This window comes from Hyla sarda, unplaced genomic scaffold (genome assembly GCF_029499605.1).
Source record: "Hyla sarda isolate aHylSar1 unplaced genomic scaffold, aHylSar1.hap1 scaffold_1075, whole genome shotgun sequence".
Taxonomy (NCBI): domain Eukaryota; kingdom Metazoa; phylum Chordata; class Amphibia; order Anura; family Hylidae; genus Hyla; species Hyla sarda.
In genome coordinates, this window is record NW_026607695.1 from 1 (window position 1) to 19,783 (window position 19,783).

At 47.1% G+C, this 19,783-nt stretch overlaps 19 non-coding genes across 19 annotated transcripts; all 19 read left to right on the top strand.

Annotated features, from left to right (window-relative positions):
• Positions 1-557: 557 nt before the first annotated feature.
• TRNAI-AAU (transfer RNA isoleucine (anticodon AAU)) lies at positions 558-631 on the top strand. Its single transcript has one exon. It is a non-coding gene; the product is annotated as a tRNA-Ile (tRNA).
• A 129-nt stretch (positions 632-760) lies between these two features.
• Positions 761-832, top strand: TRNAD-GUC (transfer RNA aspartic acid (anticodon GUC)). Its single transcript has one exon. It is a non-coding gene; the product is annotated as a tRNA-Asp (tRNA).
• A 1,151-nt stretch (positions 833-1,983) lies between these two features.
• TRNAI-AAU (transfer RNA isoleucine (anticodon AAU)) lies at positions 1,984-2,057 on the top strand. The gene has a single exon. It is a non-coding gene; the product is annotated as a tRNA-Ile (tRNA).
• Positions 2,058-2,186: 129 nt separating this feature from the next.
• TRNAD-GUC (transfer RNA aspartic acid (anticodon GUC)) lies at positions 2,187-2,258 on the top strand. Its single transcript has one exon. It is a non-coding gene; the product is annotated as a tRNA-Asp (tRNA).
• A 1,582-nt stretch (positions 2,259-3,840) lies between these two features.
• On the top strand, positions 3,841-3,914 carry TRNAI-AAU (transfer RNA isoleucine (anticodon AAU)). Its single transcript has one exon. It is a non-coding gene; the product is annotated as a tRNA-Ile (tRNA).
• Positions 3,915-4,043: 129 nt separating this feature from the next.
• TRNAD-GUC (transfer RNA aspartic acid (anticodon GUC)) lies at positions 4,044-4,115 on the top strand. The gene has a single exon. It is a non-coding gene; the product is annotated as a tRNA-Asp (tRNA).
• A 912-nt stretch (positions 4,116-5,027) lies between these two features.
• Positions 5,028-5,099, top strand: TRNAD-GUC (transfer RNA aspartic acid (anticodon GUC)). The gene has a single exon. It is a non-coding gene; the product is annotated as a tRNA-Asp (tRNA).
• A 1,151-nt stretch (positions 5,100-6,250) lies between these two features.
• TRNAI-AAU (transfer RNA isoleucine (anticodon AAU)) lies at positions 6,251-6,324 on the top strand. Its single transcript has one exon. It is a non-coding gene; the product is annotated as a tRNA-Ile (tRNA).
• A 129-nt stretch (positions 6,325-6,453) lies between these two features.
• TRNAD-GUC (transfer RNA aspartic acid (anticodon GUC)) lies at positions 6,454-6,525 on the top strand. The gene has a single exon. It is a non-coding gene; the product is annotated as a tRNA-Asp (tRNA).
• Positions 6,526-7,877: 1,352 nt separating this feature from the next.
• Positions 7,878-7,949, top strand: TRNAD-GUC (transfer RNA aspartic acid (anticodon GUC)). The gene has a single exon. It is a non-coding gene; the product is annotated as a tRNA-Asp (tRNA).
• A 1,210-nt stretch (positions 7,950-9,159) lies between these two features.
• On the top strand, positions 9,160-9,233 carry TRNAI-AAU (transfer RNA isoleucine (anticodon AAU)). Its single transcript has one exon. It is a non-coding gene; the product is annotated as a tRNA-Ile (tRNA).
• Positions 9,234-10,585: 1,352 nt separating this feature from the next.
• TRNAI-AAU (transfer RNA isoleucine (anticodon AAU)) lies at positions 10,586-10,659 on the top strand. Its single transcript has one exon. It is a non-coding gene; the product is annotated as a tRNA-Ile (tRNA).
• A 129-nt stretch (positions 10,660-10,788) lies between these two features.
• On the top strand, positions 10,789-10,860 carry TRNAD-GUC (transfer RNA aspartic acid (anticodon GUC)). Its single transcript has one exon. It is a non-coding gene; the product is annotated as a tRNA-Asp (tRNA).
• A 1,354-nt stretch (positions 10,861-12,214) lies between these two features.
• TRNAD-GUC (transfer RNA aspartic acid (anticodon GUC)) lies at positions 12,215-12,286 on the top strand. Its single transcript has one exon. It is a non-coding gene; the product is annotated as a tRNA-Asp (tRNA).
• Positions 12,287-14,071: 1,785 nt separating this feature from the next.
• Positions 14,072-14,143, top strand: TRNAD-GUC (transfer RNA aspartic acid (anticodon GUC)). Its single transcript has one exon. It is a non-coding gene; the product is annotated as a tRNA-Asp (tRNA).
• A 1,844-nt stretch (positions 14,144-15,987) lies between these two features.
• On the top strand, positions 15,988-16,059 carry TRNAD-GUC (transfer RNA aspartic acid (anticodon GUC)). Its single transcript has one exon. It is a non-coding gene; the product is annotated as a tRNA-Asp (tRNA).
• A 779-nt stretch (positions 16,060-16,838) lies between these two features.
• TRNAI-AAU (transfer RNA isoleucine (anticodon AAU)) lies at positions 16,839-16,912 on the top strand. Its single transcript has one exon. It is a non-coding gene; the product is annotated as a tRNA-Ile (tRNA).
• A 129-nt stretch (positions 16,913-17,041) lies between these two features.
• On the top strand, positions 17,042-17,113 carry TRNAD-GUC (transfer RNA aspartic acid (anticodon GUC)). The gene has a single exon. It is a non-coding gene; the product is annotated as a tRNA-Asp (tRNA).
• A 1,347-nt stretch (positions 17,114-18,460) lies between these two features.
• Positions 18,461-18,532, top strand: TRNAD-GUC (transfer RNA aspartic acid (anticodon GUC)). Its single transcript has one exon. It is a non-coding gene; the product is annotated as a tRNA-Asp (tRNA).
• Positions 18,533-19,783: the final 1,251 nt, after the last annotated feature.

A 19,783-nucleotide genomic window follows, 5' to 3' on the forward strand; every position in this document is an offset into this window, starting at 1 on the left:
TGGAGCGAATAGGCCGAAACCACATGCCGAAAGGAGCCCGCTGAGATTGGCCAGGGGAAACAAACGTCCGTACGGGAGATGCCCACGGCCAGAGCCTTATCCAATGGATTCCTGACATTAGTTTGCAGCACAGCATATACCAGAGTCAATAACTTGTAAAGTAGACGGTCAGCGACTGATTTCGTCACCTGGGACCCGTTTGCCCAAAGTCATGAGTTAGTTGCAGCTGAAATGCGGACTGCAGCTTTCCCTCAATCACTGGCGCTACAACAAGGCCCCGTGTAGCCCATGCCTAAGGCCTATGGCTTTTAGATTGCAAACTCTTCCAGGTGCCGTGTTATTTCCTATACTTTCTGATTCCTTCTCTTGTGGAATAAAGTTTCGAATACAGTTCCCAGTTCACAGTCAGCCCTAGCACTCGTGATGTCGCCTCTGACAAGGACAGAGAAAGAGACACCCTTCCCTTTCTCCACACTGCTATCAGTACCTATTCTAAGGACTGGGACACATGTGAGATCCCCACTGGTGTCGGCCGGGGCAGCCAACATGCGCAACATGGCCGGTTAGCTCAGCTGGTTAGAGCGTGGTGCTAATAACGCCAAGGTCGCGGGTTCGATCCCCGTATGGGCCAGTCCGTCTCCTCTTTTTTGACCGTACCAGTCTCAAACTCCTTTTTCTCCCTACTGCCTAGATCTGGTGGGTGGAAATTGCTGCTGTCTTCATTTAAGCAGGTTACCGTGATGGCAAGCACCATACTCTTTCCTCGTTAGTATAGTGGTGAGTATCCCCGCCTGTCACGCGGGAGACCGGGGTTCGATTCCCCGACGGGGAGGCAATTGTTTTCTTTGTGCACCAAAGAAAACTCAGGAAAAAGGAATCCAAAGTCTTAAGTCTCCAGAGTCTCCAGAGTCTCCATGGAAATAAAGATGGAATTTTAAAAAGAGATCTACAAAAAAAGAAGCCATTAAGTCGTTGCACAGAGAGAACCCACACTTATCCTACCTCAGTTTCCTGAAGGTTTAAGCTGAAAAACTCTGTAGATTGGCCAGGGGAAACAAATGTCCGTACGGGAGATGCCCACGGACAGAGCCTTATTTAATGGATTCCTGACATTAGTTTGCAGCATAGCATAACGTAGACGTTCAGCGACTGATTTTGTCACCTGGGACCCTTTTTCCCAAAGTCATGAGTTAGAAAACTAAGGAAAAAGGAGGTAAAATCCTAGAGGGAGCGTAAGGAACCTTAAAGGTAGAAAGAAACCAAAGTCTTAAGTCTCCAGAGACTCCATGGAAATAAAGATGGAAATTTAAAAAGAGATCTACAAAAAAAGAAGCCATTAGGTTGTTGCACCGAGAGAACCCACACTTATCCTACCTCAGTTTCCTTAAGGTTTAAGCTGAAAAACTCTGTAGATATCCCCAATCCATGGAGCGAATAGGCCGAAACCACATGCCGAAAGGAGCCCGCTGAGATTGGCCAGGGGAAACAAACGTCCGTACGGGAGATGCCCACGGCCAGAGCCTTATCCAATGGATTCCTGACATTAGTTTGCAGCACAGCATATACCAGAGTCAATAACTTGTAAAGTAGACGGTCAGCGACTGATTTCGTCACCTGAGACCTGTGTGCCCAAAGTCATGAGTTAGTTGCAGCTGAAATGCGGACTGCAGCTTTCCCTCAATCACTGGCGCTACAACAAGGCCCCGTGTAGCCCATGCCTAAGGCCTATGGCTTTTAGATTGCAAACTCTTCCAGGTGCCGTGTTATTTCCTATACTTTCTGATTCCTTCTCTTGTGGAATAAAGTTTCGAATACAGTTCCCAGTTCACAGTCAGCCCTAGCACTCGTGATGTCGCCTCTGACAAGGACAGAGAAAGAGACACCCTTCCCTTTCTCCACACTGCTATCAGTACCTATTCTAAGGACTGGGACACATGTGAGATCCCCACTGGTGTCGGCCGGGGCAGCCAACATGCGCAACATGGCCGGTTAGCTCAGCTGGTTAGAGCGTGGTGCTAATAACGCCAAGGTCGCGGGTTCGATCCCCGTACGGGCCAGTCCGTCTCCTCTTTTTTGACCGTACCAGTCTCAAACTCCTTTTTCTCCCTACTGCCTAGATCTGGTGGGTGGAAATTGCTGCTGTCTTCATTTAAGCAGGTTACCGTGATGGCAAGCACCATACACATTCCTCGTTAGTATAGTGGTGAGTATCCCCGCCTGTCACGCGGGAGACCGGGGTTCGATTCCCCGACGGGGAGGCAATTGTTTTCTTTGTGCACCAAAGAAAACTCAGGAAAAAGGAATCCAAAGTCTTAAGTCTCCAGAGTCTCCAGAGTCTCCATGGAAATAAAGATGGAATTTTAAAGAGAGATCTACAAAAAAAGAAGCCATTAAGTCGTTGCAGAGAGAGAACCCACACTTATCCTACCTCAGTTTCCTGAAGGTTTAAGCTGAAAAACTCTGTAGATTGGCCAGGGGAAACAAACGTCCGTACGGGAGATGCCCACGGACAGAGCCTTATTTAATGGATTCCTGACATTAGTTTGCAGCATAGCATAACGTAGACGTTCAGCGACTGATTTTGTCACCTGGGACCCTTTTTCCCAAAGTCATGAGTTAGAAAACTAAGGAAAAAGGAGGTAAAATCCTAGAGGGAGCGTAAGGAACCTTAAAGGTAGAAAGAAACCAAAGTCTTAAGTCTCCAGAGACTCCATGGAAATAAAGATGGAAATTTAAAAAGAGATCTACAAAAAAAGAAGCCATTAAGTTGTTGCACAGAGAGAACCCACACTTATCCTACCTCAGTTTCCTGAAGGTTTAAGCTGAAAAACTCTGTAGATATCCCCAATCCATGGAGCGAATAGGCCGAAACCACATGCCGAAAGGAGCCCGCTGAGATTGGCCAGGGGAAACAAACGTCCGTACGGGAGATGCCCACGGACAGAGCCTTATTTAATGGATTCCTGACATTAGTTTGCAGCAGAGCATAACGTAGACGTTCAGCGACTGATTTTGTCACCTAGGACCCTTTTTCCCAAAGTCATGAGTTAGAAAACTAAGGAAAAAGGGGGTAAAATCCTAGAGGGAGCGTAAGGAACCTTAAAGGTAGAAAGAAACCAAAGTCTTAAGTCTCCAGAGACTCCATGGAAATAAAGATGGAAATTTAAAAAGAGATCTACAAAAAAAGAAGCCATTAAGTTGTTGCACCGAGAGAACCCACACTTATCCTATCTCAGTTTCCTTAAGGTTTAAGCTGAAAAACTCTGTAGATATCCCCAATCCATGGAGCGAAGAGGCCGAAACCACATGCCGAAAGGAGCCCGCTGAGATTGGCCAGGGGAAACAAACGTCCGTACGGGAGATGCCCACGGCCAGAGCCTTATCCAATGGATTCCTGACATTAGTTTGCAGCACAGCATATACCAGAGTCAATAACTTGTAAAGTAGACGGTCAGCGACTGATTTCGTCACCTGGGACCTGTGTGCCCAAAGTCATGAGTTAGTTGCAGCTGAAATGCGGACTGCAGCTTTCCCTCAATCACTGGCGCTACAACAAGGCCCCGTGTAGCCCATGCCTAAGGCCTATGGCTTTTAGATTGCAAACTCTTCCAGGTGCCGTGTTATTTCCTATACTTTCTGATTCCTTCTCTTGTGGAATAAAGTTTCGAATACAGTTCCCAGTTCACAGTCAGCCCTAGCACTCGTGATGTCGCCTCTGACAAGGACAGAGAAAGAGACACCCTTCCCTTTCTCCACACTGCTATCAGTACCTATTCTAAGGACTGGGACACATGTGAGATCCCCACTGGTGTCGGCCGGGGCAGCCAACATGCGCAACATGGCCGGTTAGCTCAGCTGGTTAGAGCGTGGTGCTAATAACGCCAAGGTCGCGGGTTCGATCCCCGTACGGGCCAGTCCGTCTCCTCTTTTTTGACCGTACCAGTCTCAAACTCCTTTTTCTCCCTACTGCCTACATCTGGTGGGTGGAAATTGCTGCTGTCTTCATTTAAGCAGCTTACCGTGATGGCAAGCACCATACCCATTCCTCGTTAGTATAGTGGTGAGTATCCCCGCCTGTCACGCGGGAGACCGGGGTTCGATTCCCCGACGGGGAGGCAATTGTTTTCTTTGTGCACCAAAGAAAACTCAGGAAAAAGGAATCCAAAGTCTTAAGTCTCCAGAGTCTCCATGGAAATAAAGATGGAATTTTAAAAAGAGATCTACAAAAAAAGAAGCCATTAAGTCGTTGCACAGAGAGAACCCACACTTATCCTACCTCAGTTTAGTGAAGGTTTAAGCTGAAAAACTCTGTAGATATCCCCAATCCATGGAGCGAATAGGCCGAAACCACATGCCGAAAGGAGCCCGCTGAGATTGGCCAGGGGAAACAAACGTCCGTACGGGAGATGCCCACGGACAGAGCCTTATTTAATGGATTCCTGACATTAGTTTGCAGCAGAGCATAACGTAGACGTTCAGCGACTGATTTTGTCACCTGGGACCCGTTTTCCCAAAGTCATGAGTTAGAAAACTAAGGAAAAAGGAGGTAAAATCCTAGAGAGAGCGTCAGGAACCTTAAAGGTAGAAAGAAACCAAAGTCTTAAGTCTCCAGAGACTCCATGGAAATAAAGATGGAAATTTAAAAAGAGATCTACAAAAAAAGAAGCCATTAAGTCGTTGCACCGAGAGAACCCACACTTATCCTACCTCAGTTTCCTTAAGGTTTAAGTACCTATAGGTACTGCTATCAGTACCTATTCTAAGGACTGGGACACATGTGAGATCCCCACTGGTGTCGGCCGGGGCAGCCGACATGCGCAACATGGCCGGTTAGCTCAGCTGGTTAGAGCGTGGTGCTAATAACGCCAAGGTTGCGGGTTCGATCCCAGTACGGGCCAATCCGTCTCCTCTTTTTTGACCGTACCAGTCTCAAACTCCTTTTTCTCCCTACTGCCTAGATCTGGTGGGTGGAAATTGCTGCTGTCTTCATTTAAGCAGGTTACCCTGATGGCAAGCACAGTACCCATTCCTCGTTAGTATAGTGGTGAGTATCCCCGCCTGTCACGCGGGAGACCGGGGTTCGATTCCCCGACGGGGAGGCAATTGTTTTCTTTGTGCACCAAAGAAAACTCAGGAAAAAGGAATCCAAAGTCTTAAGTCTCCAGAGTCTCCAGAGTCTCCATGGAAATAAAGATGGAATTTTAAAAAGAGATCTACAAAAAAAGAAGCCATTAAGTCGTTGCACAGAGAGAACCCACACTTATCCTACCTCAGTTTCCTGAAGGTTTAAGCTGAAAAACTCTGTAGATTGGCCAGGGGAAACAAACGTCCGTACGGGAGATGCCCACGGACAGAGCCTTATTTAATGGATTCCTGACATTAGTTTGCAGCAGAGCATAACGTAGACGTTCAGCGACTGATTTTGTCACCTGGGACCCTTTTTCCCAAAGTCATGAGTTAGAAAACTAAGGAAAAAGGAGGTAAAATCCTAGAGGGAGCGTAAGGAACCTTAAAGGTAGAAAGAAACCAAAGTCTTAAGTCTCCAGAGACTCCATGGAAATAAAGATGGAAATTTAAAAAGAGATCTACAAAAAAAGAAGCCATTAGGTTGTTGCACCGAGAGAACCCACACTTATCCTACCTCAGTTTCCTTAAGGTTTAAGCTGAAAAACTCTGTAGATATCCCCAATCCATGGAGCGAATAGGCCGAAACCACATGCCGAAAGGAGCCCGCTGAGATTGGCCAGGGGAAACAAACGTCCGTACGGGAGATGCCCACGGCCAGAGCCTTATCCAATGGATTCCTGACATTAGTTTGCAGCACAGCATATACCAGAGTCAATAACTTGTAAAGTAGACGGTCAGCGACTGATTTCGTCACCTGGGACCTGTGTGCCCAAAGTCTTGAGTTAGTTGCAGCTGAAATGCGGACTGCAGCTTTCCCTCAATCACTGGCGCTACAACAAGGCCCCGTGTAGCCCATGCCTAAGGCCTATGGCTTTTAGATTGCAAACTCTTCCAGGTGCCGTGTTATTTCCTATACTTTCTGATTCCTTCTCTTGTGGAATAAAGTTTCGAATACAGTTCCCAGTTCACAGTCAGCCCTAGCACTCGTGATGTCGCCTCTGACAAGGACAGAGAAAGAGACACCCTTCCCTTTCTCCACACTGCTATCAGTACCTATTCTAAGGACTGGGACACATGTGAGATCCCCACTGGTGTCGGCCGGGGCAGCCAACATGCGCAACATGGCCGGTTAGCTCAGCTGGTTAGAGCGTGGTGCTAATAACGCCAAGGTCGCGGGTTCGATCCCCGTACGGGCCAGTCCGTGTCCTCTTTTTTGACCGTACCAGTCTCAAACTCCTTTTTCTCCCTACTGCCTAGATCTGGTGGGTGGAAATTGCTGCTGTCTTCATTTAAGCAGCTTACCGTGATGGCAAGCACCATACCCATTCCTCGTTAGTATAGTGGTGAGTATCCCCGCCTGTCACGCGGGAGACCGGGGTTCGATTCCCCGACGGGGAGGCAATTGTTTTCTTTGTGCACCAAAGAAAACTCAGGAAAAAGGAATCCAAAGTCTTAAGTCTCCAGAGTCTCCAGAGTCTCCATGGAAATAAAGATGGAATTTTAAAAAGAGATCTACAAAAAAAGAAGCCATTAAGTCGTTGCACCGAGAGAACCCACACTTATCCTACCTCAGTTTCCTGAAGGTTTAAGCTGAAAAACTCTGTAGATATCCCCAATCCATGGAGCGAATAGGCCGAAACCACATGCCGAAAGGAGCCCGCTGAGATTGGCCAGGGGAAACAAACGTCCGTACGGGAGATGCCCACGGACAGAGCCTTATTTAATGGATTCCTGACATTAGTTTGCAGCATAGCATAACGTAGACGTTCAGCGACTGATTTTGTCACCTGGGACCCTTTTTCCCAAAGTCATGAGTTAGAAAACTAAGGAAAAAGGAGGTAAAATCCTAGAGGGAGCGTAAGGAACCTTAAAGGTAGAAAGAAACCAAAGTCTTAAGTCTCCAGAGACTCCATGGAAATAAAGATGGAAATTTAAAAAGAGATCTACAAAAAAAGAAGCCATTAAGTCGTTCCACCGAGAGAACCCACACTTATCCTACCTCAGTTTAGTGAAGGTTTAAGCTGAAAAACTCTGTAGATATCCCCAATCCATGGAGCGAATAGGCCGAAACCACATGCCGAAAGGAGCCCGCTGAGATTGGCCAGGGGAAACAAACGTCCGTACGGGAGATGCCCACGGACAGAGCCTTATTTAATGGATTCCTGACATTAGTTTGCAGCAGAGCATAACGTAGACGTTCAGCGACTGATTTTGTCACCTGGGACCCGTTTTCCCAAAGTCATGAGTTAGAAAACTAAGGAAAAAGGAGGTAAAATCCTAGAGAGAGCGTCAGGAACCTTAAAGGTAGAAAGAAACCAAAGTCTTAAGTCTCCAGAGACTCCATGGAAATAAAGATGGAAATTTAAAAAGAGATCTACAAAAAAAGAAGCCATTAAGTCGTTGCACCGAGAGAACCCACACTTATCCTACCTCAGTTTCCTTAAGGTTTAAGTACCTATAGGTACTGCTATCAGTACCTATTCTAAGGACTGGGACACATGTGAGATCCCCACTGGTGTCGGCCGGGGCAGCCGACATGCACAACATGGCCGGTTAGCTCGGCTGGTTAGAGCGTGGTGCTAATAACGCCAAGGTCACGGGTTCGATCCCCGTACGGGCCAGTCCGTCTCCTCTTTTTTGACCGTACCAGTCTCAAACTCCTTTTTCTCCCTACTGCCTAGATCTGGTGGGTGGAAATTGCTGCTGTCTTCATTTAAGCAGGTTACCGTGATGGCAAGCACCATACCCATTCCTCGTTAGTATAGTGGTGAGTATCCCCGCCTGTCACGCGGGAGACCGGGGTTCGATTCCCCGACGGGGAGGCAATTCTTTTCTTTGTGCACCAAAGAAAACTCAGGAAAAAGGAATCCAAAGTCTTAAGTCTCCAGAGTCTCCAGAGACTCCATGGAAATAAAGATGGAATTTTAAGAAGAGATCTACAAAAAAAGAAGCCATTAAGTCGTTGCACAGAGAGAACCCACACTTATCCTACCTCAGTTTCCTGAAGGTTTAAGCTGAAAAACTCTGTAGATATCCCCAATCCATGGAGCGAATAGGCCGAAACCACATGCCGAAAGGAGCCCGCTGATATTGGCCAGGGGAAACAAACGTCCGTACGGGAGATGCCCACGGACAGAGCCTTATTTAATGGATTCCTGACATTAGTTTGCAGCAGAGCATAACGTAGACGTTCAGCGACTGATTTTGTCACCTGGGACCCTTTTTCCCAAAGTCATGAGTTAGAAAACTAAGGAAAAAGGAGGTAAAATCCTAGAGGGAGCGTAAGGAACCTTAAAGGTAGAAAGAAACCAAAGTCTTAAGTCTCCAGAGACTCCATGGAAATAAAGATGGAAATTTAAAAAGAGATCTACAAAAAAAGAAGCCATTAAGTTGTTGCACCGAGAGAACCCACACTTATCCTACCTCAGTTTCCTAAAGGTTTAAGCTGAAAAACTCTGTAGATATCCCCAATCCATGGAGCGAATAGGCCGAAACCACATGCCGAAAGGAGCCCGCTGAGATTGGCCAGGGGAAACAAACGTCCGTACGGGAGATGCCCACGGCCAGAGCCTTATCCAATGGATTCCTGACATTAGTTTGCAGCACAGCATATACCAGAGTCAATAACTTGTAAAGTAGACGGTCAGCGACTGATTTCGTCACCTGGGACCCGTTTGCCCAAAGTCATGAGTTAGTTGCAGCTGAAATGCGGACTGCAGCTTTCTCTCAATCACTGGCGCTACAACAAGGCCCCGTGTAGCCCATGCCTAAGGCCTATGGCTTTTAGATTGCAAACTCTTCCAGGTGCCGTGTTATTTCCTATACTTTCTGATTCCTTCTCTTGTGGAATAAAGTTTCGAATACAGTTCCCAGTTCACAGTCAGCCCTAGCACTCGTGATGTCGCCTCTGACAAGGACAGAGAAAGAGACACCCTTCCCTTTCTCCACACTGCTATCAGTACCTATTCTAAGGACTGGGACACATGTGAGATCCCCACTGGTGTCGGCCGGGGCAGCCAACATGCGCAACATGGCCGGTTAGCTCAGCTGGTTAGAGCGTGGTGCTAATAACGCCAAGGTCGCGGGTTCGATCCCCGTATGGGCCAGTCCGTCTCCTCTTTTTTGACCGTACCAGTCTCAAACTCCTTTTTCTCCCTACTGCCTAGATCTGGTGGGTGGAAATTGCTGCTGTCTTCATTTAAGCAGGTTACCGTGATGGCAAGCACCATACCCATTCCTCATTAGTATAGTGGTGAGTATCCCCGCCTGTCACGCGGGAGACCGGGGTTCGATTCCCCGACGGGGAGGGAATTGTTTTCTTTGTGCACCAAAGAAAACTCAGGAAAAAGGAATCCAAAGTCTTAAGTCTCCAGAGTCTCCAGAGTCTCCATGGAAATAAAGATGGAATTTTAAAAAGAGATCTACAAAAAAAGAAGCCATTAAGTCGTTGCACAGAGAGAACCCACACTTATCCTACCTCAGTTTCCTGAAGGTTTAAGCTGAAAAACTCTGTAGATTGGCCAGGGGAAACAAATGTCCGTACGGGAGATGCCCACGGACAGAGCCTTATTTAATGGATTCCTGACATTAGTTTGCAGCATAGCATAACGTAGACGTTCAGCGACTGATTTTGTCACCTGGGACCCTTTTTCCCAAAGTCATGAGTTAGAAAACTAAGGAAAAAGGAGGTAAAATCCTAGAGGGAGCGTAAGGAACCTTAAAGGTAGAAAGAAACCAAAGTCTTAAGTCTCCAGAGACTCCATGGAAATAAAGATGGAAATTTAAAAAGAGATCTACAAAAAAAGAAGCCATTAGGTTGTTGCACCGAGAGAACCCACACTTATCCTACCTCAGTTTCCTTAAGGTTTAAGCTGAAAAACTCTGTAGATATCCCCAATCCATGGAGCGAATAGGCCGAAACCACATGCCGAAAGGAGCCCGCTGAGATTGGCCAGGGGAAACAAACGTCCGTACGGGAGATGCCCACGGCCAGAGCCTTATCCAATGGATTCCTGACATTAGTTTGCAGCACAGCATATACCAGAGTCAATAACTTGTAAAGTAGACGGTCAGCGACTGATTTCGTCACCTGGGACCTGTGTGCCCAAAGTCTTGAGTTAGTTGCAGCTGAAATGCGGACTGCAGCTTTCCCTCAATCACTGGCGCTACAACAAGGCCCCGTGTAGCCCATGCCTAAGGCCTATGGCTTTTAGATTGCAAACTCTTCCAGGTGCCGTGTTATTTCCTATACTTTCTGATTCCTTCTCTTGTGGAATAAAGTTTCGAATACAGTTCCCAGTTCACAGTCAGCCCTAGCACTCGTGATGTCGCCTCTGACAAGGACAGAGAAAGAGACACCCTTCCCTTTCTCCACACTGCTATCAGTACCTATTCTAAGGACTGGGACACATGTGAGATCCCCACTGGTGTCGGCCGGGGCAGCCAACATGCGCAACATGGCCGGTTAGCTCAGCTGGTTAGAGCGTGGTGCTAATAACGCCAAGGTCGCGGGTTCGATCCCCGTACGGGCCAGTCCGTGTCCTCTTTTTTGACCGTACCAGTCTCAAACTCCTTTTTCTCCCTACTGCCTAGATCTGGTGGGTGGAAATTGCTGCTGTCTTCATTTAAGCAGCTTACCGTGATGGCAAGCACCATACCCATTCCTCGTTAGTATAGTGGTGAGTATCCCCGCCTGTCACGCGGGAGACCGGGGTTCGATTCCCCGACGGGGAGGCAATTGTTTTCTTTGTGCACCAAAGAAAACTCAGGAAAAAGGAATCCAAAGTCTTAAGTCTCCAGAGTCTCCAGAGTCTCCATGGAAATAAAGATGGAATTTTAAAAAGAGATCTACAAAAAAAGAAGCCATTAAGTCGTTGCACCGAGAGAACCCACACTTATCCTACCTCAGTTTCCTGAAGGTTTAAGCTGAAAAACTCTGTAGATTGGCCAGGGGAAACAAATGTCCGTACGGGAGATGCCCACGGACAGAGCCTTATTTAATGGATTCCTGACATTAGTTTGCAGCATAGCATAACGTAGACGTTCAGCGACTGATTTTGTCACCTGGGACCCTTTTTCCCAAAGTCATGAGTTAGAAAACTAAGGAAAAAGGAGGTAAAATCCTAGAGGGAGCGTAAGGAACCTTAAAGGTAGAAAGAAACCAAAGTCTTAAGTCTCCAGAGACTCCATGGAAATAAAGATGGAAATTTAAAAAGAGATCTACAAAAAAAGAAGCCATTAGGTTGTTGCACCGAGAGAACCCACACTTATCCTACCTCAGTTTCCTTAAGGTTTAAGCTGAAAAACTCTGTAGATATCCCCAATCCATGGAGCGAATAGGCCGAAACCACATGCCGAAAGGAGCCCGCTGAGATTGGCCAGGGGAAACAAACGTCCGTACGGGAGATGCCCACGGCCAGAGCCTTATCCAATGGATTCCTGACATTAGTTTGCAGCACAGCATATACCAGAGTCAATAACTTGTAAAGTAGACGGTCAGCGACTGATTTCGTCACCTGGGACCTGTGTGCCCAAAGTCATGAGTTAGTTGCAGCTGAAATGCGGACTGCAGCTTTCCCTCAATCACTGGCGCTACAACAAGGCCCCGTGTAGCCCATGCCTAAGGCCTATGGCTTTTAGATTGCAAACTCTTCCAGGTGCCGTGTTATTTCCTATACTTTCTGATTCCTTCTCTTGTGGAATAAAGTTTCGAATACAGTTCCCAGTTCACAGTCAGCCCTAGCACTCGTGATGTCGCCTCTGACAAGGACAGAGAAAGAGACACCCTTCCCTTTCTCCACACTGCTATCAGTACCTATTCTAAGGACTGGGACACATGTGAGATCCCCACTGGTGTCGGCCGGGGCAGCCAACATGCGCAACATGGCCGGTTAGCTCAGCTGGTTAGAGCGTGGTGCTAATAACGCCAAGGTCGCAGGTTCGATCCCCGTATGGGCCAGTCCGTCTCCTCTTTTTTGACCGTACCAGTCTCAAACTCCTTTTTCTCCCTACTGCCTAGATCTGGTGGGTGGAAATTGCTGCTGTCTTCATTTAAGCAGGTTACCGTGATGGCAAGCACCATACCCATTCCTCGTTAGTATAGTGGTGAGTATCCCCGCCTGTCACGCGGGAGACCGGGGTTCGATTCCCCGACGGGGAGGCAATTGTTTTCTTTGTGCACCAAAGAAAACTCAGGAAAAAGGAATCCAAAGTCTTAAGTCTCCAGAGTCTCCAGAGTCTCCATGGAAATAAAGATGGAATTTTAAAAAGAGATCTACAAAAAAAGAAGCCATTAAGTCGTTGCACAGAGAGGACCCACACTTATCCTACCTCAGTTTCCTGAAGGTTTAAGCTGAAAAACTCTGTAGATTGGCCAGGGGAAACAAACGTCCGTACGGGAGATGCCCACGGACAGAGCCTTATTTAATGGATTCCTGACATTAGTTTGCAGCAGAGCATAACGTAGACGTTCAGCGACTGATTTTGTCACCTGGGACCCTTTTTCCCAAAGTCATGAGTTAGAAAACTAAGGAAAAAGGAGGTAAAATCCTAGAGGGAGCGTAAGGAACCTTAAAGGTAGAAAGAAACCAAAGTCTTAAGTCTCCAGAGTCTCCATGGAAATAAAGATGGAATTTTAAAAAGAGATCTACAAAAAAAGAAGCCATTAAGTTGTTGCACAGAGAGAACCCACACTTATCCTACCTCAGTTTCCTGAAGGTTTAAGCTGAAAAACTCTGTAGATATCCCCAATCCATGGAGCGAATAGGCCGAAACCACATGCCGAAAGGAGCCCGCTGAGATTGGCCAGGGGAAACAAACGTCCGTACGGGAGATGCCCACGGACAGAGCCTTATTTAATGGATTCCTGACATTAGTTTGCAGCAGAGCATAACGTAGACGTTCAGCGACTGATTTTGTCACCTGGGACCCTTTTTCCCAAAGTCATGAGTTAGAAAACTAAGGAAAAAGGAGGTAAAATCCTAGAGGGAGCGTAAGGAACCTTAAAGGTAGAAAGAAACCAAAGTCTTAAGTCTCCAGAGACTCCATGGAAATAAAGATGGAAATTTAAAAAGAGATCTACAAAAAAAGAAGCCATTAGGTTGTTGCACCGAGAGAACCCACACTTATCCTACCTCAGTTTCCTTAAGGTTTAAGCTGAAAAACTCTGTAGATATCCCCAATCCATGGAGCGAATAGGCCGAAACCACATGCCGAAAGGAGCCCGCTGAGATTGGCCAGGGGAAACAAACGTCCGTACGGGAGATGCCCACGGCCAGAGCCTTATCCAATGGATTCCTGACATTAGTTTGCAGCACAGCATATACCAGAGTCAATAACTTGTAAAGTAGACGGTCAGCGACTGATTTCGTCACCTGGGACCCGTTTGCCCAAAGTCATGAGTTAATTGCAGCTGAAATGCGGACTGCAGCTTTCCCTCAATCACTGGCGCTACAACAAGGCCCCGTGTAGCCCATGCCTAAGGCCTATGGCTTTTAGATTGCAAACTCTTCCAGGTGCCGTGTTATTTCCTATACTTTCTGATTCCTTCTCTTGTGGAATAAAGTTTCGAATACAGTTCCCAGTTCACAGTCAGCCCTAGCACTCGTGATGTCGCCTCTGACAAGGACAGAGAAAGAGACACCCTTCCCTTTCTCCACACTGCTATCAGTACCTATTCTAAGGACTGGGACACATGTGAGATCCCCACTGGTGTCGGCCGGGGCAGCCGACATGCGCAACATGGCCGGTTAGCTCAGCTGTTTAGAGCGTGGTGCTAATAACACCAAGGTCGCGGGTTCGATCCCCGTACGGGCCAGTCCGTCTCCTCTTTTTTGACCGTACCAGTCTCAAACTCCTTTTTCTCCCTACTGCCTAGATCTGGTGGGTGGAAATTGCTGCTGTCTTCATTTAAGCAGGTTACCGTGATGGCAAGAACCATACCCATTCCTCGTTAGTATAGTGGTGAGTATCCCCGCCTGTCACGCGGGAGACCGGGGTTCGATTCCCCGACGGGGAGGCAATTCTTTTCTTTGTGCACCAAAGAAAACTCAGGAAAAAGGAATCCAAAGTCTTAAGTCTCCAGAGTCTCCAGAGTCTCCATGGAAATAAAGATGGAATTTTAAAAAGAGATCTACAAAAAAAGAAGCCATTAAGTTGTTGCACAGAGAGAACCCACACTTATCCTACCTCAGTTTCCTTAAGGTTTAAGCTGAAAAACTCTGTAGATATCCCCAATCCATGGAGCGAATAGGCCGAAACCACATGCCGAAAGGAGCCCGCTGAGATTGGCCAGGGGAAACAAACGTCCGTACGGGAGATGCCCACGGACAGAGCCTTATTTAATGGATTCCTGACATTAGTTTGCAGCAGAGCATAACGTAGACGTTCAGCGACTGATTTTGTCACCTGGGACCCTTTTTCCCAAAGTCATGAGTTAGAAAACTAAGGAAAAAGGAGGTAAAATCCTAGAGGGAGCGTAAGGAACCTTAAAGGTAGAAAGAAACCAAAGTCTTAAGTCTCCAGAGTCTCCATGGAAATAAAGATGGAATTTTAAAAAGAGATCTACAAAAAAAGAAGCCATTAAGTTGTTGCACAGAGAGAACCCACACTTATCCTACCTCAGTTTCCTGAAGGTTTAAGCTGAAAAACTCTGTAGATATCCCCAATCCATGGAGCGAATAGGCCGAAACCACATGCCGAAAGGAGCCCGCTGAGATTGGCCAGGGGAAACAAACGTCCGTACGGGAGATGCCCACGGACAGAGCCTTATTTAATGGATTCCTGACATTAGTTTGCAGCAGAGCATAACGTAGACGTTCAGCGACTGATTTTGTCACCTGGGACCCTTTTTCCCAAAGTCATGAGTTAGAAAACTAAGGAAAAAGGAGGTAAAATCCTAGAGGGAGCGTAAGGAACCTTAAAGGTAGAAAGAAACCAAAGTCTTAAGTCTCCAGAGACTCCATGGAAATAAAGATGGAAATTTAAAAAGAGATCTACAAAAAAAGAAGCCATTAGGTTGTTGCACCGAGAGAACCCACACTTATCCTACCTCAGTTTCCTTAAGGTTTAAGCTGAAAAACTCTGTAGATATCCCCAATCCATGGAGCGAATAGGCCGAAACCACATGCCGAAAGGAGCCCGCTGAGATTGGCCAGGGGAAACAAACGTCCGTACGGGAGATGCCCACGGCCAGAGCCTTATCCAATGGATTCCTGACATTAGTTTGCAGCACAGCATATACCAGAGTCAATAACTTGTAAAGTAGACGGTCAGCGACTGATTTCGTCACCTGGGACCCGTTTGCCCAAAGTCATGAGTTAGTTGCAGCTGAAATGCGGACTGCAGCTTTCCCTCAATCACTGGCGCTACAACAAGGCCCCGTGTAGCCCATGCCTAAGGCCTATGGCTTTTAGATTGCAAACTCTTCCAGGTGCCGTGTTATTTCCTATACTTTCTGATTCCTTCTCTTGTGGAATAAAGTTTCGAATACAGTTCCCAGTTCACAGTCAGCCCTAGCACTCGTGATGTCGCCTCTGACAAGGACAGAGAAAGAGACACCCTTCCCTTTCTCCACACTGCTATCAGTACCTATTCTAAGGACTGGGACACATGTGAGATCCCCACTGGTGTCGGCCGGGGCAGCCGACATGCGCAACATGGCCGGTTAGCTCAGCTGTTTAGAGCGTGGTGCTAATAACGCCAAGGTCGCGGGTTCGATCCCCGTACGGGCCAGTCCGTCTCCTCTTTTTTGACCGTACCAGTCTCAAACTCCTTTTTCTCCCTACTGCCTAGATCTGGTGGGTGGAAATTGCTGCTGTCTTCATTTAAGCAGGTTACCGTGATGGCAAGCACCATACCCATTCCTCGTTAGTATAGTGGTGAGTATCCCCGCCTGTCACGCGGGAGACCGGGGTTCGATTCCCCGACGGGGAGGCAATTCTTTTCTTTGTGCACCAAAGAAAACTCAGGAAAAAGGAATCCAAAGTCTTAAGTCTTCAGAGTCTCCAGAGTCTCCATGGAAATAAAGATGGAATTTTAAAAAGAGATCTACAAAAAAAGAAGCCATTAAGTCGTTGCACAGAGAGAACCCACACTTATCCTACCTCAGTTTCCTTAAGGTTTAAGCTGAAAAACTCTGTAGATATCCCCAATCCATGGAGCGAATAGGCCGAAACCACATGCCGAAAGGAGCCCGCTGAGATTGGCCAGGGGAAACAAACGTCCGTACGGGAGATGCCCACGGCCAGAGCCTTATCCAATGGATTCCTGACATTAGTTTGCAGCACAGCATATACCAGAGTCAATAACTTGTAAAGTAGACGGTCAGCGACTGATTTCGTCACCTGGGACCTGTGTGCCCAAAGTCATGAGTTAGTTGCAGCTGAAATGCGGACTGCAGCTTTCCCTCAATCACTGGCGCTACAACAAGGCCCCGTGTAGCCCATGCCTAAGGCCTATGGCTTTTAGATTGCAAACTCTTCCAGGTGCCGTGTTATTTCCTATACTTTCTGATTCCTTCTCTTGTGGAATAAAGTTTCGAATACAGTTCCCAGTTCACAGTCAGCCCTAGCACTCGTGATGTCGCCTCTGACAAGGACAGAGAAAGAGACACCCTTCCCTTTCTCCACACTGCTATCAGTACCTATTCTAAGGACTGGGACACATGTGAGATCCCCACTGGTGTCGGCCGGGGCAGCCAACATGCGCAACATGGCCGGTTAGCTCAGCTGGTTAGAGCGTGGTGCTAATAACGCCAAGGTCGCGGGTTCGATCCCCGTACGGGCCAGTCCGTCTCCTCTTTTTTGACCGTACCAGTCTCAAACTCCTTTTTCTCCCTACTGCCTAGATCTGGTGGGTGGAAATTGCTGCTGTCTTCATTTAAGCAGGTTACCGTGATGGCAAGCACCATACCCATTCCTCGTTAGTATAGTGGTGAGTATCCCCGCCTGTCACGCGGGAGACCGGGGTTCGATTCCCCGACGGGGAGGCAATTGTTTTCTTTGTGCACCAAAGAAAACTCAGGAAAAAGGAATCCAAAGTCTCCAGAGTCTCCAGAGTCTCCATGGAAATAAAGATGGAATTTTAAAAAGAGATCTACAAAAAAAGAAGCCATTAAGTCGTTGCACAGAGAGAACCCACACTTATCCTACCTCAGTTTCCTGAAGGTTTAAGCTGAAAAACTCTGTAGATTGGCCAGGGGAAACAAATGTCCGTACGGGAGATGCCCACGGACAGAGCCTTATTTAATGGATTCCTGACATTAGTTTGCAGCATAGCATAACGTAGACGTTCAGCGACTGATTTTGTCACCTGGGACCCTTTTTCCCAAAGTCATGAGTTAGAAAACTAAGGAAAAAGGAGGTAAAATCCTAGAGAGAGCGTCAGGAACCTTAAAGGTAGAAAGAAACCAAAGTCTTAAGTCTCCAGAGACTCCATGGAAATAAAGATGGAAATTTAAAAAGAGATCTACAAAAAAAGAAGCCATTAAGTTGTTGCACCGAGAGAACCCACACTTATCCTACCTCAGTTTCCTAAAGGTTTAAGCTGAAAAACTCTGTAGATATCCCCAATCCATGGAGCGAATAGGCCGAAACCACATGCCGAAAGGAGCCCGCTGAGATTGGCCAGGGGAAACAAACGTCCGTACGGGAGATGCCCACGGCCAGAGCCTTATCCAATGGATTCCTGACATTAGTTTGCAGCACAGCATATACCAGAGTCAATAACTTGTAAAGTAGACGGTCAGCGACTGATTTCGTCACCTGGGACCCGTTTGCCCAAAGTCATGAGTTAGTTGCAGCTGAAATGCGGACTGCAGCTTTCTCTCAATCACTGGCGCTACAACAAGGCCCCGTGTAGCCCATGCCTAAGGCCTATGGCTTTTAGATTGCAAACTCTTCCAGGTGCCGTGTTATTTCCTATACTTTCTGATTCCTTCTCTTGTGGAATAAAGTTTCGAATACAGTTCCCAGTTCACAGTCAGCCCTAGCACTCGTGATGTCGCCTCTGACAAGGACAGAGAAAGAGACACCCTTCCCTTTCTCCACACTGCTATCAGTACCTATTCTAAGGACTGGGACACATGTGAGATCCCCACTGGTGTCGGCCGGGGCAGCCAACATGCGCAACATGGCCGGTTAGCTCAGCTGGTTAGAGCGTGGTGCTAATAACGCCAAGGTCGCAGGTTCAATCCCCGTATGGGCCAGTCCGTCTCCTCTTTTTTGACCGTACCAGTCTCAAACTCCTTTTTCTCCCTACTGCCTAGATCTGGTGGGTGGAAATTGCTGCTGTCTTCATTTAAGCAGGTTACCGTGATGGCAAGCACCATACCCATTCCTCGTTAGTATAGTGGTGAGTATCCCCGCCTGTCACGCGGGAGACCGGGGTTCGATTCCCCGACGGGGAGGCAATTGTTTTCTTTGTGCACCAAAGAAAACTCAGGAAAAAGGAATCCAAAGTCTTAAGTCTCCAGAGTCTCCAGAGTCTCCATGGAAATAAAGATGGAATTTTAAAAAGAGATCTACAAAAAAAGAAGCCATTAAGTCGTTGCACAGAGAGGACCCACACTTATCCTACCTCAGTTTCCTGAAGGTTTAAGCTGAAAAACTCTGTAGATTGGCCAGGGGAAACAAACGTCCGTACGGGAGATGCCCACGGACAGAGCCTTATTTAATGGATTCCTGACATTAGTTTGCCGCAGAGCATAACGTAGACGTTCAGCGACTGATTTTGTCACCTGGGACCCTTTTTCCCAAAGTCATGAGTTAGAAAACTAAGGAAAAAGGAGGTAAAATCCTAGAGGGAGCGTAAGGAACCTTAAAGGTAGAAAGAAACCAAAGTCTTAAGTCTCCAGAGTCTCCATGGAAATAAAGATGGAATTTTAAAAAGAGATCTACAAAAAAAGAAGCCATTAAGTTGTTGCACAGAGAGAACCCACACTTATCCTACCTCAGTTTCCTGAAGGTTTAAGCTGAAAAACTCTGTAGATATCCCCAATCCATGGAGCGAATAGGCCGAAACCACATGCCGAAAGGAGCCCGCTGAGATTGGCCAGGGGAAACAAACGTCCGTACGGGAGATGCCCACGGACAGAGCCTTATTTAATGGATTCCTGACATTAGTTTGCAGCAGAGCATAACGTAGACGTTCAGCGACTGATTTTGTCACCTGGGACCCTTTTTCCCAAAGTCATGAGTTAGAAAACTAAGGAAAAAGGAGGTAAAATCCTAGAGGGAGCGTAAGGAACCTTAAAGGTAGAAAGAAACCAAAGTCTTAAGTCTCCAGAGACTCCATGGAAATAAAGATGGAAATTTAAAAAGAGATCTACAAAAAAAGAAGCCATTAGGTTGTTGCACCGAGAGAACCCACACTTATCCTACCTCAGTTTCCTTAAGGTTTAAGCTGAAAAACTCTGTAGATATCCCCAATCCATGGAGCGAATAGGCCGAAACCACATGCCGAAAGGAGCCCGCTGAGATTGGCCAGGGGAAACAAACGTCCGTACGGGAGATGCCCACGGCCAGAGCCTTATCCAATGGATTCCTGACATTAGTTTGCAGCACAGCATATACCAGAGTCAATAACTTGTAAAGTAGACGGTCAGCGACTGATTTCGTCACCTGGGACCTGTGTGCCCAAAGTCATGAGTTAGTTGCAG